Consider the following 19,641-nt stretch of genomic DNA (forward strand, 5'->3'; position numbering starts at 1 on the left):
CTGGCGGTCCGATATTTCCACATATTTGCCTTCAATAGATCCTGATTAACAAAACCTTAACAGCATTAGTCTCCGGTCTTCGGAAAAACGATTTTGGCCGGAAAACTCATTTTTGGCCGAAAAACTCAACCTTTTAGTCTGAAACTTTTTTGAAACCTTATTACACAGCATTAAGTACATTTTCTAGTAAAAAACTCTAATTATTAAGGTCGCCGGAAAAAACTCTTTTTCGCCGGAAAACTTTTTTTTGGCCGGAAAACTCAACTTTTCAGCCAGAAAACTCAATTTTCTTTTCATCCCAAACATGTTTGTAACCATAAATCGGACCTTTAGGAACTTTTTTCTGACCAAAAACGTTTCTCCGGCGACTGGAGACTAACGGCGTTAGGGTTCTGTTAGTTAGGGTTAGGGATGAGCATTTGGTACCGGGTACCGGTACCGAACCGTACCAGTATATTCGGTACCAGTTATCATTTCCCCGTTTTTCGATACAGATATTTACGGGTAAAACATCGGTATACTGGTATCGAACCGGTGTATTCGGTACCGGTACCACTTTTCCCTGTTTTTTGGGGCCGGTACTTTCGGTACCAAACGGGTACCGTGCTCATCTCTAGTTAGGGTCCATTGAAGGCCAATTTGTGAAAAGATGGGACCACTAGTGGGAATTTTCAAAGTTGAGACCGTTGCCAGCCAATAAGCAATAGTAGAGATTATTAAAATCCATTATTCCTTTTAAAACTATACAAGTTTGTATTCGTATTTAGTTTATTTTTATGACTGTTTGTATCTTATAATTTTTTAATGATACCTATAGATTATTAAATGTATAATTTTTTATTAATCTAAACTTTTTTTACTTTAAATATGCCCCTGTAATATTCGAAATAATAATGTAGTGGAAAGATATGTAAGCCTACGGTACAAATTTTACATACTGTTATGTAAAAGGAATTTTCGTACATAGTTGATTAATGCATTCTCCGTATATTATTTTAATCATTTGAGGAATGATTTATGCATTTTCCACATATTTTAATGATTTGAGAATAAAACCAACTCATTGTCAACCAATATATTCTTGCGCCTACACAGAATCACATTCTCTAAACTTGTATATAAGTGTTAAAACTCTTGAGAAATTTTCATCATAAACAAAGATGAAGACTATGTACGGAGGTAATGCAGTCGGCAAAAATGGTGTACATATATTGACAATGGTGGAATTCAAGATATGGTTGATGACATTTGATCAAGATAAAGATGGTCGGATTAGTAAACAAGAACTCCAGCAAGCCGTTCGTGCGATGAGAGGAGGTCGGTTCACCGCCTTTAAGGGGTGGTGTGGGGTGAGGTCTGCGGATGCTAACCACAATGGTTATATCGATTATGACGAGATCGAAAAGTTGGTGGAATTTGCATATAAAACGTTGGGTTTGATCGTTGTTGGATCCTAGTTCTCTTGGTGTGCTTGTTGGTCATTTTGTTGCCCCCTTTTTAAATAGCAAAACTAAGTCTTTTAAAAACTACATCCATAGATCTCAGGGTCATAACATTACTACGCATGACCCTTTGAACTCGAATAAGTACCCTTTTAGAATAACTCATGTGCTCAACATTTGATTTGTTTGTATTTAAATTGATTTTCGCAAAGTTAGTATTTTTTGGCAGTGTCACCGACTGACTAGATAATCTTTTTCGGTCAAAGAAGTGTAACATCTTTCGCTTGTGTGGCTTAAAAGAATTGGTTATATTGGGGTTGATTTGAATGGTACTTAATATTTTTGTTGGTCTCTAATGCTAGTAATTTATGTTGGAACGATTGATATAAAATAAACACGTAATTTTTGGTAAACAAACTTACTTGTTTGAGTCTTCGACTATCATACATGTTAAACGATATATGGTTTTACTAGTTTGAGTCTTTGACTATCATACATATTAAACAATGAATTTGAACTAAAACAAATCCTTTAATTTATTACTTTGACTTATCTCCAATTTAATTTAAATAAATAATCAAAAATATGTTTTCTTTTAACGTCAAATCACTTTATATCTATAATATATCTATACTATATTATAATGCATGAGACAAAGACATTTTAAGATACTCAAAAAATAAGAATTTTCTCCCCTCTTTATTTATAGGATGACCCCTAAAATGAGGGTAGTTTGGTCTTTTAAACACAATTTATTTTTTAGCCCCTAAACTTATTACACTTAAATCTCTAAGGTTTTAACAAAATTATAGATAATTAGTTACAATTCACCACTCCAGAACAAACTTATAATTTTTTACTTATTCTTGATATATCTTATAAACTATATTGTTTAAAAAAATTCCAAAGATAGCATGACGACCTACACATTTTTGTCGACGTTTCAGTTGTCTTGTTCAATATCGAGGCACGGATTAAAAGGTACAAGTAGATAATGCTTTAATGTACAAGTGATTAAAGAAGAAAATAATAACTAATAATCTTTTTCGTACAATAATATGTAAATAGAAATAGCCACACGTTATAAAAACATAAATTAGATATAAAAAGGAAAAAGAGCATTGTTCAATATGAAACAAAGAACTGCATAATTCATAAAAACAATTAGTAAATTGTAACCACTAATTCTATACTACCGATTATCTAATTGTCACCACCACTACCACCATTAGTATAGATAATGTAAAATGTAAGAAAGGGAATGCAAAAATTAAGAGGTACCATCTTTAATTAAAAGCCACAAGTACACGTTGAAGCTAAAAAAACGTAATGTAGGTTTAGATTTTGAAATTTAAAAAACTCAATACAACAATAAAAAGGATAATGTACGTTTATGAGCTCCAATTTCAAAATTTGAATTCCCCCAAACACAACTCACCTGCCACCTTTTCATCCGTTCATTTTGCATAAAGAGAGTAGTAAGTGATAGAGACACACTCCTTTTCGTCGTCGTTGCACGAGTGCTCCATCAGGATGGTGCTTACAAATTTCAACGGATCTGGTGTTGGATTCGGTATAACTTTATCTAATTTTGATTCTTTGTTAATCAATCTTAAAATTTCTCACTAGCTTTCTCTTTTAGGTTTTGGTGTGGGTTATGTTACTTGGTTGAACAGTGGCGGTGACAACTTAGGGTGTCCAGATCTAGGGTTCTGTAAGAAACAGATATAGTTACGAGTTATGGTGGTAAGTGCATTAAGTTCCTGCAACTATCAGAGGAGGATCAAACCATCCAACCAAGTTTCGGCGAAGATTCCGGTAACTCCGGTAAGATTGATTCACAACTTTATTCTAGGGTTTTTTTTTTTTTTTTTTTTTTTTTTTTTTTTTTTTTTTTTGTATTTGGTTACTATCTTGAGTTTAACAAAAGAAGTATAGTTTCTTATCAAACAAAATTTATTATGTTGAATAGGTTTGCATTTTGATTGTCTAATTTAGACATTTGGGTTTGATTTTTATGGCTATTAATAATCTGGTCTAAATGAAGCCATGAAGTTATTAAGATGCTCCTTTGTATGTAATTCAGCAGAACATAATCTAAGGGTTGTATATCTAAAGACCTTTGGTCTTGTGACTCTTGAGGATAAAGACGTTGTGACACTATATGGTGGCTTTACTTTGGTTTGCGTCACTACATTCATTTTTATGTTTGTATTTGACTAAGTAGAATTTGTATTGTGGAAAATTACAGGGAGCTGTGTGCGATAAGCAAAGATTTGGATCTGACAACTGCTATATCAAGTAAGATTTTTTTTATTTGATTCAATTTATATTTTGATGCAAATCCTAAATATTAGTTTTAAACAGAGACCTTCTTGATGTTGAGAAAGAGGGTCACATGTCGCCACCTGCCTACGGAGCCTTTCTTGAAGACCATGTGTTCCAGACCCTCATTGAGAAAAATGTTGTTATGGGTACATATACATCTTGAACCCTTGCATTAAGTACTTGCATGACGCATACTCAATTGTTTTGTTCATCTGAACCAGGATGTGGATGCCTTATTTGAAGACTATGCAGCTTGCCACATGAAACTCTCTGGGTTGGGGTGAACTTTCTAACTTTCATTCTCTTTATTAAAAACTAGGGGTTTAACAAGCCGAGCCACACCCAAGATCTGCTCAATTGGAAAACCTTTGTGATTTTACTAAAGATGAAACATCCCATAAGGGTACCATCTGAGATAACAAATTCATCAAATTCTATGAAAAACATTACTTTAAAACAAGAAAAACAAAGGTTGACACATCTTTGTCTTGCTCATCTTTAATTTTCAGTTTCTTTCTTGGAGTTCCCATTATACTTTTGGTAATCCAATCTAATGAAAAAGATTTCATCTGTTTGAACCTACTGAAGAAAGCTTCATTGAAGCAATTTGTTATGCAACTTGTAGGTGGTGGTGTAGTGACATCTCTCCTTGATATGCTTTCAACAAGAGGAAGTATTGGTGGCGGTTTGATAAAGGTATCTTGATCCTCACTCTAAAACCTTTTACTTCAGGACTGAATGAGTCAAAGCGAGTGCATTGGTTGACCGAGCACTTTCATTAAAAAAATACCTCTGTTAATAGAAATCAATCGGCTGAGAGTCAACGGACCCGTTCAGTCCTTGCTTATAATTCTGAACTATTGGGGAACTAATTATTGTATTTTCTTTTACATTTTTATACTCACTTGCCTAAAATGGGAAATATGAAAGAGGAATGGAGACAGGGAGGTGATGAAGATTTGGAAACAACAAACAGTGGTAAATATTTTTGAATGAGTCTGCATGTTAGAGAGCTTTGTCATTTACATCATTTAACTAAAACGTATGTCATGATGGGCAGATTCAATTCGGTTTTGCAAACAAGCCCTCAAAAAAGGTAAAGCACCACTCCTAAGGTATGTGTGATTATCAACAATAATTTTTTTTGTTTTATTTTTAAGTTTATTGCTGATTAATTTTTTAAATATTACTACACTCCGCCACACCAATTAAAAATCGCACCACAAAAGAATAGTTGAGATATGTGTTGTCCTTTAACAATAACTGAATTTGTTTGTCTACTGCTTTCATTTTTATCTATACACTTTTTTTTTCCAAATTATGAGGTGCAGGTGTGTGTGTTATGTTTACCAGACATTTGTTCTAATCACATATTTATTCATTTGATTAGAGCATGATTTTTTCACCAATTTGATAAGGTGAAGGCATAAAATCACACCTTCAAAGTAAGTATTTTTTCTTGGTTCTTATTACGCCGCCATTACATGCCTAATACATTTCCTTCTTTTCTATTGTTTGAAAGGTATAATATGTTTGCTCAGTGTTTCTTTTAGATCTTTTAATCTTTAATGGTGGCTTCTTATTATTTATTTTCCATTTTTTTTGACAAATAGCTGACGATAATAGTTATGTTTTAAGCCAATAGCTATTTCTTTTATTCTTTCATAACGCGTTACCACTTGGTACCAGTCCTTTTCCTTAACCTACCTGGATTCATCTTATAGTTTATTTAGCAGTTTCTTATTTTTTTTCTTTTTGTCGCATGGTAGTTTTATGTCTCCGTCTTGATATCCATATTTTTCTTGTTAACACTCTTCGTAATAGCATGTGAATTCCATTCTAGAGCATCTTTGGTTACTATGATATAAACCATAAAATTAGTTTAAAGTACAATGGCGTATATGATTTTGGGAGTTCTTTGTATAAAAAAATGGATTGTGTAACATTGTAGCATGGTTTCATGAAAGGCACCACCTTTATTTCATAAGCTTACAACCATTTTACCAAGTTATAAAACCGTACACTAACCGCTTCCTCTTTTAACAGCGAAAAAGCTATCAATGCAACACTGTGGAAAGATGTCACAACCTTATTTGACAGAGTGGTATAAATGCCCCAACCAGTTTTGGTTACCCTAACTTCAGTGAAGGTCAACTTCTTGTGAGTTGCGAGGTATTTATACTACACTTTGTCGTAAATACAACTTTCCAAATGAGGATTTTTAAATAAATGGCGAAGAAGCCTCTTTTATACTACAATTTTGGTTGGCCTAACTTCAATGAAGGTTTACATATGATGCAGGTTTACATAATGCTAAAAGGTGAAGAACCCATACTTGATGGTAACATAAAGTTTCAAAAGAGGCTCGCCTTTAGGAACAGGATTGAGTTTAAATCAGCAAATCAAGATTGCATTGGAGCTTTAGTATTTGTTTTGCTGGATTTATATAAACCTCTGGGATAGTTGACTAGGCTTGGGTTTCTCTATTAGTTTCTTACTTTCTTCCATTCAGGGGAATGCCACGTGATTTAAACAATATAACGAACAATAGTTGTGGAGCCAGTTAAAAGCGGCTCAAAATGTATATTAGTTACATAAAATCTTATCATTTTGCATAAAATAGATTATTATGGAAACAACATAATTTCTTATGATATACACAACTAACTATTTATAAATTTCTTTAGGGCATAAAGTGTAGGGGTGTGGCCGTGCCGAGCCTAACTAGGATCGAGTTCGGCTCGTCATGCTTTTATGAAACTCGAGCTTATCTCGTCATGTTTTTATGAAACTCGAGCACGAGCTCAGCTTGGTTCTAGCCTACTTATTTGAGCTCGAGCTCGGCTCGGGAGTGAAACTCAAAACTCGAGCTCGGCTCAAGCTCTCTTCAATATCGCTTAAACGAGCCAAAGATCAGCTTGCTAATGTTATCACCATGAAATGCCGTCCCCCGCCGCATCGCGCGGGCACCCTACTAGTTATAATAATGCATGAGTGAGGGGTATTTTAAGATACCCAAAAAATAAGAACCCCCCCCCCCCCCCTTTATTTATAGAAAGACCCCTAAAATGAGGGTAGTTTGGTCTTTTAAACTCTATTTATTTTTTTGCCCCTAAACTTATTACACTTAAATCACTGAAGTTTTAACAAAATTATAGATAATTAGTTACAATTCACCCCTCCACAACAAACTTATAATTTTTTTATGTATTCTTGACATACCTTATAAACTATACTGTTTAAAAAAATCTAAAGATAGCATGACGACCTACACATTTTTGTCGACATTTCGTTAGTTGTCTTGTTCAATATCGACGCACGGATTAAAAAGGTACAAGTCGATAATGCTTTAATGTACAAGTGATTATAGAAGAATGTACAAGTGATTAAAACTAAAACTATTATCAAATAATTGATTAAACAATTTCTTTATACTTTAATCAAATTTTAACAAAACTTACTAATTTTAAGGAATTAGTCAAATGTGAAATGTCAACAGAAACTAACAAAAATTCAATTTAAAAGATTATTCAAATTTCAAAAGAAACTAAGAATAATGTCCATCTCCTAACGGTGTTCTTTGTGTGTAGATTCCGATCAAGATGCTATCTGCCGGAGTGGATCCTGGACCTTCCCCCTGCCATACTCTTGTTGTTTTAACAAGTGGCACCCACCATGGGGCTGCGTTACTTAGAACAGAAATTCTGGTAGTTCAGTCCCTGTTCCTAAGTTACCATCTCTCTAATGGCCGTAAAGGATCCCATTTCGAAAGATAATCCCAAGAAGAGTTCATTGCCTGCCTCTAGTTCTCCAGCTACACTAGGGGTAGGTAGCAGTTCTACAAGAACGGACAGACCTAGGGTTGAATCGTCATCCCAAGATGTTCTACAATTTAAAAACCTCCTCTCACACAAGTAACCCCATCTTCACCGAGTGAAGTTCTCTTCCCGGTAGAAACGATGGAGATAACTCCCGAAGAAAGAGTGAGAAACAATTTCATACAGCTAAGGGAGCTTTTGAACGGAACAAAGAGGTGAGAGTTCACTTGTCCTATGATGAACCAGAGGTCACATTCTGTGACATTTGTGCCTTTACGACTATTATACAATTCCGAGCAATTTCAAAACTAATGAAATCTTGTGTTCCATATCCGGGATTGTATAATTACATGTGACAATTACACATTTCAATCCTTGTACAATTTCGAACTCTCGAGAAGCTTTTCTGGAAGTTATACGTAAACTGTTACGCAAACGTAATCAGTTTAACGCAACGTACACTCCGGAACAATGATATAAGCTAAACATACCCTAAATATCCTTTACATAACTTAGAAATAAGTTTTGAAGGGTTCGGTATGTCAAAAACAAGTTTATTCGATCACAGGGACTATTTTCGACAAACTGCGAAAGTCTGCTAATTCGCGTATTTCTTAATACGAACCATGTACACACATCCAATAATTTTTGTAATCATTAAAATATTGTATTTTAGTGATAAGAATGCAAAAATATCATTCGTTACACAATTTCGGTCGTTTTCACGTTCGTTATAACTTTCGTCGTAATTAAGCGAAAAACGCAACCGTACAACCGAACTAACCGACATCCATGACATTTTTGGGCATAATTCAAGTTGAATATACTTTAACTTCATTATGGAGCTTAAAATGGGGTTAATGGGTGGTAGAAGTGCCAAAACGCGACAAATCAAGTCCAGGGACCAAAGCTGTCATTTTTGAAACTTTTGCCCCCTGCTGAACCTTTACGGTCCTCAAACCAGGACCCTTGCGGTCCGTAAATAGTCCCCAGCACCAGTTTTTCAATCAGCTCATGGTTTTCATGTTCTTGGACTCCAAGTTGTGTATTCCCCAAGCCTTTAAACCTGATTCTTACACTTGTAATGATCATATAAATCCTTGCTCACCACTCAAGACACTTGGCATGATCTTGTGCACCCTCAAATCCTATAAATAGCAAGGTTTCAAGCTTCACAATTTTCTCATTTCTTTCAATCTTGATGTATTGTAAAATACATCGGTATTCGCATCGGTTTTAGTCGTTAGTTATTGGTTTTTAGTGTTGGTTTTAGATAGATTGTACATACTTTTGATTTAATTGTGTTTCCAGGTCTTTACAGCCAAAAGGAGCGAAAATGAGTCAAAATCTGGAAAGGCGGAAGGCTGGAACGGAAATCGAGGAGTCGGGAGCTGAAACGAAGCGAAAATGCAGTTCTGGAGCTTCCAGGCGGGCCGCGTAAGCTTACAAGCATCCTCACGCGTCCCGCATTAACTTAAAAAGAAAGTTCAGAGTCATTTAAGTTCAGGCGGCCCGCATCAACGTGGCCCATACATCAACGTGGGCCGCGAGAGTTATTATAAGGATTTCCGGTTTTAAGCATCCAAGCGGGCCGCGTAGACTTACCAGAACATGTTACGCGGGCCGCTTGAAGACCTTATGTCGGCAGAATGTGTAACTTGCATGGAAATCTAGGGTTTTTGAAGGTTATAAGATGTTAAAACGTGAACAGCTGAGGATATACGAATTTGGAGTTCTCAGGCGACTTTTGGAGGCTGTTGAAGACTGTTGAAGGCTACGGTATTGCTTGGAATCATCGGGTAACATCTTGGAGCGCTCGGGAGTAGAGATTGCGGGTTTAAACCTCCTGTTTCTTTGTCCTCGTTCGTTTATATTTTGTTGCATGATGAATTCAGAATTTAGCATGACTTGGTTTATGTTCTTGATTATGTTTTCCGGCTAAAAACCGTAAACTACCTAGGTTAATGACTATGGCATAACAAAGTTTGGATTTTTATTTGATTTTTGTCGTGGTTGTGGATCTTTCTTGCATTGTAAACGCTATGGGAATTTAACTTGGTGCGTATGTGTGCTTGTGATTATCTTATTATTGATATTTGTTTCATATAATCCTTGGTGACGGTCTTTATCACAAAATAGGGTTATATTAGGGTTCTTGATTTAGGTGAGTGTCTACATCACGTAATAGGTCATTAATCCTTTAGGGTGAAAACGCGTAAGTAACCTTAGAAACAATATTCGGTAATTTAATAAAATCAAGTGTGCTGCTAAACTCGTCGCTGTAAGGCTCGAGGGTATTAATAGGTCTCGGTTTGGTTATAAGTCCTTAACATTCCATTGTCTATTAAACCAAGATTAAAACCTGTAGTTGCTTTAGACATTCCCGCGGCAAGGTAGAGCGTCTTACATAGGCACTTTCAAGAAACTAGAGGACTGAAAGGAAAATCTAGAAAGCCGGTGAGCATAACATCCTAGGTAGTGCCACAAGAATCGCCTTGAGAGTGTTTGAGGGGCTTAGTGGTGTCTTAATAGGTTTAGCATTTAAAGATCCCGGTTCCACACCACAAAATTATCGAATAGAAATCCATTCTGAGTTTAGCTTGCGTCTAGCCTAGGTAGTCTTCATCACCACTGGTCAAAACCTTCGTTCGAGTTCGTGTCTAGTCTTCTAGCATTATTTTATTATTTTATTTAGGATATTTAGAAACCTCGCCCCCCCAAATTAATAAACAATTTAGTTATGTCGTGTCAGTCTAAGTTTAGATAGAGTTATAGCGTAATCAGTAGAGTCTCGTGGGTTCGATACTCGGACTTGCTTTAGCTTTACTACATTGATCGGTTCACTTGCCGGTTGTGTGGTTTAGGGTATAGATCTAGTCTTAGTTTTATAAATTTAAAGCTTAGAGAGTCTAGAATTAGGGTAATTTTAGTTGTTTTAATTAACCCATTTTCAGCACATCAAGTTTTTGGCGCCGTTGCCGGGGACTCTTGGCGATTGCGTTGATTACTTTGTTTGGACTTACTTGACATATTACGTGCTAGTTGTTTATTTCGTTTGAGTCGTAGGTGTTTAAGTAATTTAGTGTCTTTTATAGTTAGTCGAGTCGTTTAGTAGAGTCTTCTTACTTGTTTGTTCTTAGTTTTTGCAGTGGATGCCCCATACGCGCTCGCAGGGACCGCCGCCGCTTCCGTTTACACTCAAGTCTTCCTTCTCATCTTCTACGTCCGAGGTACGTGCTTCTAGCTCTACTTCATCTTCACATTCCACCCCAGCGTTCGATTTTACACCAAAGTCTTCACCCCACAATTCCCCGCCACCCACCCGTCCACCTAGTCCACCACCCGTAGCTCACATGGCCCGTAGGACAGTTTACGATCAGGCAACCACCGGCTTCGCCGGTGGGAATTCACCCATCACCCTTCCAAACATCCCGAACGATCTGTCCTGGCAGATTCCATCCTACATTATGACCGCCATCACAAATTCTTGCCAGTTCCACGGTCGTGACGACGAGGATGCCCCCGCTCATATCAATCGCATCACTCGTCTCTGCCGCACCTTCTTGCCAGTTCCACGACCATATATTACGATGTTGGCGGCGAATTTAGGTGTGTTTGCTGATTTTCCACCTGATTTGATGCGTACAGGACCAGCTCCATCATTTATGGAGCTGAAGAGTCTACAGTTGGCGAGGATAGTGACGTTGGATACGCCACCGACATGGGAGGCCGTGACTGAGGGGCAGCAGGTGCCACCTCCACCAGGTTCAGCCGCCGCAGAGGCGATGCAGGGTGCGATTCCACAGCGTATTCGGGCGCCACTACAGAGGCATCAGTTGCCGGCACGTGAGCGCCCTATTAGGCAGCCGTGGCCAGAGCCGTTGACATTGGAGGGTTTGTATGATAGAGTGGAGCAGGTGAGGCAGGAGATGCGGGATGGTTTACAGGTTGTTTATGATCACTTCCACTTGCAGCCACCACCATCTTGGCAGCCACAGCAGGAGGGTGCAGCTGGTGGGCAGGATGAGCCTGCAGAGGGGCAGCAGGGTGGAGCAGGAGGAGCGTGAGGATGTGCAGCAGTGCTTATGGAGCTTATATATCTTTTGTTTTTATTTTATGCTGTTTTGATCCTCATATCTTGGTCTGTACTGATATTATATACTGGTTGGTAGGGTTTTGGGTTGGTTGATACTTGGATGATGTGTGATATTTTGATTGTATATATTATTTTGGTTTGGTATGCTTTGAGTGTTAGGTTGTTGTTGGTGCCGCTTCCGTTCGCGTGTCCGAGTTAGTACAGTTTGCTGAGCGCGTTTTGGATTGGAGGGCATGTGTGTTATCGACTGGCATACTGACAGTCTCACATATTTATTCAGCTATGTCGTTCCACTTGTACGCTTGTATATTTATTTATTTATTTTGTTTTTAGGTTTTAGGAGTCATGTTTCCATCCTTGCATTAGGGACAATGCAACATTAAGTGTGGGGATGGGAACTTTTATTTAGTGTGTCTAGTTAGTAGTGTCTTAAAAATCGAAAAATACAAAAAAATTGAAAAATTGAAAAATCCAAAAAAATTAAAAAAAATTGAAAATGTCCTTTGAAAATAGAAGTTTGCAAAATAAAAAAAACGGAAAGTGATAGAAAAGTCGAGTTTTTGTTTGGGTGCAAATAATAATAATATGAGATAATTTAATCGTGCTTGTGTCTAGTTTGGGATATGTGGGTAGGCTCGGTTCGGTTTTGAGTTCCTTTGATCTTAATATACCTAATGTCGGTTTACTAGTGGGTTCTCATCTAGGAAAAGTGGGGAAATTGAAACCGCCAAAAATAACATAAGGGGCACCGTTATAAGTTAAAACCGTTAGAGTTTGTGATCATGTTAAAAAAAAATAAAAAAAATAAAAATAAAAAGTGAGCTAGAAACTGAATGAAAGTAGCCATTTCTATGTAGTCTGAGCTGGGGATAGCGACTCTACAGCAAGATTACCGCTAGGGTGTGTGAAATCGACCGTGCAAAGCAATAAAAAGAAAAAATAATAAAAAGTACCGAAACTAAGTAGTCTGTGGTTGGGGATAGCGATTCTACAGCCGGATTGCCTCTTGGTTTGGGAAAGCACCGTCTAGACTTAGGAGAGAAAAAAAAAGAGAAAAAAAAATTGTTCGATTGTAAACTCTCTTGGTTTTGATATAAAACGGTTGGGAATTGGTCTATGATCGTTCTCTTTGTCCTATAAGTTTGAGGTGGGATTAGATGGGTATGCGATTTCTAGTGTGAGACCCTAGGTGGATTGACCCATATTTGAACCTAAATTGCATGATAAGGGCTTGGAACCGGGTTTGGGTTTAAGAGGATCGAAATACTTGCAATCGCAACTAACACATGTCTCGATTTTAAATAATTAACATAAGTTTTTGGCCCGAACGACTACCTTGACTATGATTCCGTTTGCATAATTCTTTTTCGAGGACGAAAAAAAGAGTAAGTGTGGGGATATTTGATGTATTGTAAAATACATCGGTATTCGCGTTGGTTTTAGTCGTTAGTTATTCGTTTTTAGTGTCGGTTTTAGATAGATTGTACATACTTTTGATTTAATTGTGTTTCCAGGTCTTTACAGCCAAAAGGAGCGAAAATGAGTCAAAATCTGGAAAGGCGGAAGGCTGGAACGGAAATCGAGGAGTCGGGAGCTGAAACGAAGCGAAAATCTAGTTCTGGAGCTTCCAGGCGGGCCGCGTAAGCTTACAAGCATCCTCACGCGCCCCGCATTAACTTAAAAAGAAAGTTCAGAGTCATTTAAGTTCAGGCGGCCCGCATCAACTTAGCCCATACATCAACGCGGGCCGCGAGAGTTATTATAAGGATTTCCGGTTTTAAGCATCCAAGCGGGCCGCGTAGACTTACCAGAACATGTTACGCGGGCCGCTTGAAGACCTTATGTCGGCAGAATGTGTAACTTGCATGGAAATCTAGGGTTTTTGAAGGTTATAAGATGTTAAAACGTGAACAGCCGAGGATATACGAATTTGGAGTTCTCAGGCGACTTTCGGAGGCTGTTGAAGACTGTTGAAGGCTACGGTATTGCTTGGAATCATCGGGTAACATCTTGGAGTGCTCGGGAGTAGAGATTACGGGTTTAAACCTCCTGTTTCTTTGTCTTCGTTCGTTTATATTTTGTTGCATGATGGATTCAGAATTTAGCATGACTTGGTTTATGTTCTTGATTATGTTTTCCGGCTAAAAACCGTAAACTACCTAGGTTAATGACTATGGCATAACAAAGTTTGGATTTTTATTTGATTTTTGTCGTGGTTGTGGATCTTTCTTGCATTGTAAACGCTATGGGAATTTAACTTGGTGCGTATGTGTGCTTGTGATTATCTTATTATTGATATTTGTTTCATATAATCCTTGGTGACGGTCTTTATCACAAAATAGGGTTATATTAGGGTTCTTGATTTAGGTGAGTGTCTACATCACGTAATAGGTCATTAATCCTTTAGGGTGAAAACGCGTAAGTAACCTTAGAAACAATATTCGGTAATTTAATAAAATCAAGTGTGCTGCTAAACTCGTCGCTGTAAGGCTCGAGGGTATTAATAGGTCTCGGTTTGGTTATAAGTCCTTAACATTCCATTGTCTATTAAACCAAGATTAAAACCTGTAGTTGCTTTAGACATTCGCGCGGCAAGGTAGAGCGTCTTACATAGGCACTTTCAAGAAACTAGAGGACTGAAAGGAAAATCTAGAAAGCCGGTGAGCATAACATCCTAGGTAGTGCCACAAGAATCGCCTTGAGAGTGTTTGAGGGGCTTAGTGGTGTCTTAATAGGTTTAGCATTTAAAGATCCCGGTTCCACACCACAAAATTATCGAATAGAAATCCATTCTGAGTTTAGCTTGCGTCTAGCCTAGGTAGTCTTCATCACCACTGGTCAAAACCTTCGTTGGAGTTCGTGTCTAGTCTTCTAGCATTATTTTATTATTTTATTTAGGATATTTAGAACCCCCCCCCCAAATTAATAAACAATTTAGTTATGTCGTGTCAGTCTAAGTTTAGATAGAGTCGTAGCGTAATCAGTAGAGTCTCGTGGGTTCGATACTCGGACTTGCTTTAGCTTTACTAGATTGATCGGTTCACTTGCCGGTTGTGTGGTTTAGGGTTTAGATCTTGTCTTAGTTTTATAACTTTAAAGCTTAGAGAGTCTAGAATTAGGGTAATTTTAGTTGTTTTAATTAACCCATTTTAAGCACATCAAATCTTCTCACATCTGCTCTAAATTGGAGGATACCATCTTTTGGAGGCTTCCTACTGAGCATTCTTGGATCCTAGAACACAAGTAAGTGTTCTATCATAGTCTTGTTCATTTCTCTTAGCTATTTTAAGCTAAAAGTCAAACAGTTTGACTACCGTTTGACTTTCAGTTATGACCATGAATTGGTCAAGTCAAAGTTCAATCGAACTTTGCAACGTGATCGTAATCACGATGGTTATAATCCCTTGCGATTATACCTACTGATTACCACGTTTACTAGTCGAATTGACGAGTCAAAGTTTCGGTCAAAATGCACAATTATGTGCATTTTATGACGGAACTATTTTCGGGTATCAAAACACTTTGTTTTGATACCAAATCAGTTTTTCCAACTAAGTTAAACATGTTTTGACATATTTAACTCGTCACTTCTAGTTTAGTGCTTATATAGAGTCGTAAGTCGAGCGGTTTGACTACCGCTTTGACTTTCGAATCCGACCCGTTTGGTCGATCATAGGATCCGACCAAACACATGTAGGTGACCATAGTTGTATAGGGAATAACCTCTTGAGGTTATACCTTATGGTCACGTTGTTTGATTATATGCCTAAAAATGACCAAAATGCCCTTTTTGCGCATAAATTCATTTTAAGCATATGTAACCTAATTTTTGACACTTAAACAGTTATTTCAGCATTATTTAACATATTTAGGCATGCAAGACTTATCATAGGACTAGTTTGACCATCCAACCATACTTTTACGCAAATGACAAGTTAACGTAGCGTAAACTACCTTAACGGGTCATAACGGGTCAAAAGCACTTAGGATTCATTCCAAATCAGAATGTAGATGATGTGCACAAAATGCAACATATAAATTACATCAATTGTGGCATAAAACTAACCCCTTTTTAGTACTAATGTTGGAAAAGGTGTGCTTTTGTCTTCCTTTTGTATTTTCAGGATTAAATGAGCTCAAATAGACAAAAGAAGCAAAAAGACAGCTAAATCTAACATAAATACAAGAAAAGGAACAAACGTGGCATGCCCGACCTCCTGACAGCATCTGCCCAAGCAAAACAAGAAGACAGAAGACTGAACACGCCCCGTGCTCAGTAAGCACGGGGGCGTGCCCAAGTGTCAGCAGAAAAGACAAAGTGGTAGAAGCTTCCATCGCCCACCACGGGGCCGTGCTCAGCGGACACGGGGCTGTGGTCAACTATAAGATTCGTGGAATCCAGGCAAATCTTCATAGTACAGAAATGCTTCTGCACACGGGGTCGTGCTCAGCGGACACGGGGGCGTGGTCAACTAATGCAGACAAATTGCATTTAATGAAGAAAGAGAGGAGGATGGACACGGGGCCGTGTCCAGTGGACACGGGGCCGTGCCCGAGCTTCTGTTCAGCCTATAAATAGGAGTGCTTGGAGCTCTTGCAACTCATCCCTTGGCACACCACCTCTTTCACACTTCACCCACCACCCACCACCATCACAACACCATCATCATCATCCATTGTCCATCATAGAGTGTGTGAGTCGTCTCGGGATCCAAGATTGATCGTAAGAGTTCTTGACAATCAAAGGCCATGTTTGCCTAAGTATTTTACATCACTTGGTGAAGACAAGTGTTTAGTGTAATACTTTTTATTTTTAATCTTTTGCAATTTTTAATTGGTTTTGTATTAATGACTTTAATTACTAGTTTCTTATGTTGAAGGTGATTCTTCCTTATCGTTTGTCCGTGGTGTCTTGGCATTATTTTACTGTCTATATAAAATAAAAGATTTTCACCATTCATATCTCCACGGTCGATATGGAGGTATGTTGGCTACCTGGTCGGGGGTTAAGGGAATGGTTTGGTAAGAGTCTTGCCATTGTTCAGTGTATAGATCCTGCAAAGGACCTGGGTCAAATTCAGTAGGACCTCCTTCAATACCCAATGGTATTGGATGGCGGGGGTCCAAACTCTTTGATCCCCTCATAAGTTAAACTACTATTAAAACTTTAACCCGGCTACTTAGGACTGTATCCCTGCTGACTCAGACTACTTAGCCGAGGGTAACGTCGCCTTCAAAAGAGGGGCCTACCACATTATGCATTAATAACTTAATTAATTATCTTTCAATAATCCGACCCTTTAGGATTGTATCCTTGCTGACTCAAACTACTGGGTTGAGGGTAACGTCGCCTTCAAAAGAGGGGCCTACTACAATAACTAAGATAATCTCTTAAACAAGTGCAAAAGTGCGAAAATAATCAAAGGTTACACTACACACGAGTCGGATCCAAGTGATTCATCTTGTCTATCTGTTTTTACTTTTATTTTTCAGCATTTTAGTTAGTTTTATTGTCCCAGTTAAAAAAAAACTTTTTCTAACATTTTGATTTGATTAGACGTCGAGGATAAACCGGTACTAAAAGCTCTTGTGTCCTTGGACGACCTCGGTATCTTACCAACACTATACTACCTCCACGATGGGTGCACTTGCCCATATGTGTGTTTAGTGTTAGTAAATATCGTGTTTATAAATTTAAAACTTGGCTAAAAAGTGTAAAAAGGGCTTAAAATATACACCTAATATATATAACACTTCACACACATCAGTAGACTTTGATAAACCATTACATATGAGTTCGAACACTCATTTGATTTACAAGACCTAATTCTATCCAATTCCCCCGGTTATGTACCGTTACTTTAACATAGTTACCCGATGTTAGGACACATTAGGACACGTTCGAAGCTTTGATATTTCACTTGATTCAAAGATACTTTGTAATCCCAAGTGAGTACATAGTTCCCCTCTTTTATGTTTTGTTAAATGTTTTGGGGTGAGTCATATGTGCTAAACCGATTTTCAAGTTTTCAAAACAGAGACTATGGTTTATATAAAACACGACGATTTCAATAATGTGAACAAACTTGTTGGTGCGTTAATTCATAACATGAATGAAATTCATTAGCTTTGATGAAGCTGACCAGTAGTATGTTATGGTACCATAGGACTGACAATCCCGTTATCGGGCTATCCACTGGATTTGGTGGATAGTTTGGGGTAACAACAGAATCTGTTATTTTAACAAATCATGTGTTGATTTGTTAACCGAATTAAAGAGGCCTTTTAGGGTCTATTAAAGATACCCCATGGGTGGTATAGTCGAGTCACACAGGTTTGAATGTGTTCATTAAAGAACGACCAAAAGTTTTCCAAATTAAAACACGGACAATTGACGATTTGTTTATAACACGGACGAATGACGAATGGTTTATAACACGGACCAATGACGATTGGTTTTATAACATGAACAATTGATAACACGGGATTTGAACGATTGGTTTATAATAAGGAGAAATGGTTTTTGAACAATGTCATGCAATGATTTCACTTAAAGATATAAACAATACAAAGTGTTCTTTCATAGACGATTTACCACTCAAGTTTTACAAAAACAAATGTTTACGGTCAAGATTCATGGCTACAAGGTTTTGTTTTACTTATATCAACTAGTAGATGTAACACCACGTAAAAACGTGTCCAATTATATAAAGATACGTGTGCGAAACTCTAAATATGAGGAAGTTTGAGTTTAAAGGACTAAAGTTGACAAACGATGAAATTATGTATGCGAAGGGACTAAAAGTGTCAACATGCCAAACTTGTGCCTCTAAATGACCACACACGAAGAGTATATTCTTAAACGAGTAATAATTTGGATGTAAGAAGCCGTTTATGAAAATAATCGAAAGATTATAAACTACAGGGGTTAAACGTGTCAACATGTTAATTCTTACCTCTGAGTGACCTTTTAACAAACCCGAGGTTTCGAAATATTCAAATATACTCCCAAGAATAAGTGATATCAGTTTCACGAGTTTTCGAGATTGTTATACAAGTTTTCGAGATTATGGGTTAAAAGTGTCAATGTTAGGAAACTTATGTTACGGTGATCGTTTAACGAAACCAGGCCTAACGAAGTTTGGTTATACTCCGATGAACCTCTACAAACTAACTACAAGGGCCTTATATGCCAAAAAACGCGGTTATATAAAGTTAGAAGGGACCAGGGACTGAAACTACCAATAGCTGAAACATTTTAACCTGACAACAAGGTTGTTGCGGGGCGCGTAGACCCCCCTTATGTCCTACGCGGCCCGCGACAGACGCCCAATTCTGCAAATTCTTGACAGCTGCTAGTTGCAGCCTATTCCACCGCCTTAAACCCTCCATTTTGATTGTCCTAGTTAAAAAAAAAACATTTTTCTAACATTTTGATTTGATTAGACGTTGAGGATAAACCGGTACTAAAAGCTCTTGTGTCCTTGGACGACCTCGGTATCTTACCAACACTATACTACGTCCACGATGGGTGCAGTTGCCCATATGTGTGTTTAGTGTTAGTAAATATCGTGTTTATAAATTTAAAACTTGGCTAAAAAGTGTAAAAAGGGCTTAAAATATACACCTAATATTTATAACACTTCACACGCATCAAGTTTTTGGCGCCGTTGCCGGGGACACAAGGATTTTAAGAAAGTTAGGAATCAGTGGCCTAATCATTTTTTCTATTTTATTTTTAATTTTTTAGAATTTTCTTAATTTTTCAGCTTCTGCAGAGCTCAGCACGGGCCGTGCCTGGTCGGACACGGGTCGTGCCTAGCAGTGTCACTGGCAGTTTTTATTTTCCGAGTTACAGAGAGCTGAGCACGGGGCCGTGTCGGTGCAACATGGGGCCGTGTCTAACCTCCCAGTAACAGGGATCCGGAAAACAATCACTGTATCTCCGACCACGGGC

This window comes from Helianthus annuus, chromosome 2 (assembly GCF_002127325.2).
Source record: "Helianthus annuus cultivar XRQ/B chromosome 2, HanXRQr2.0-SUNRISE, whole genome shotgun sequence".
NCBI lineage: Eukaryota > Viridiplantae > Streptophyta > Magnoliopsida > Asterales > Asteraceae > Helianthus > Helianthus annuus.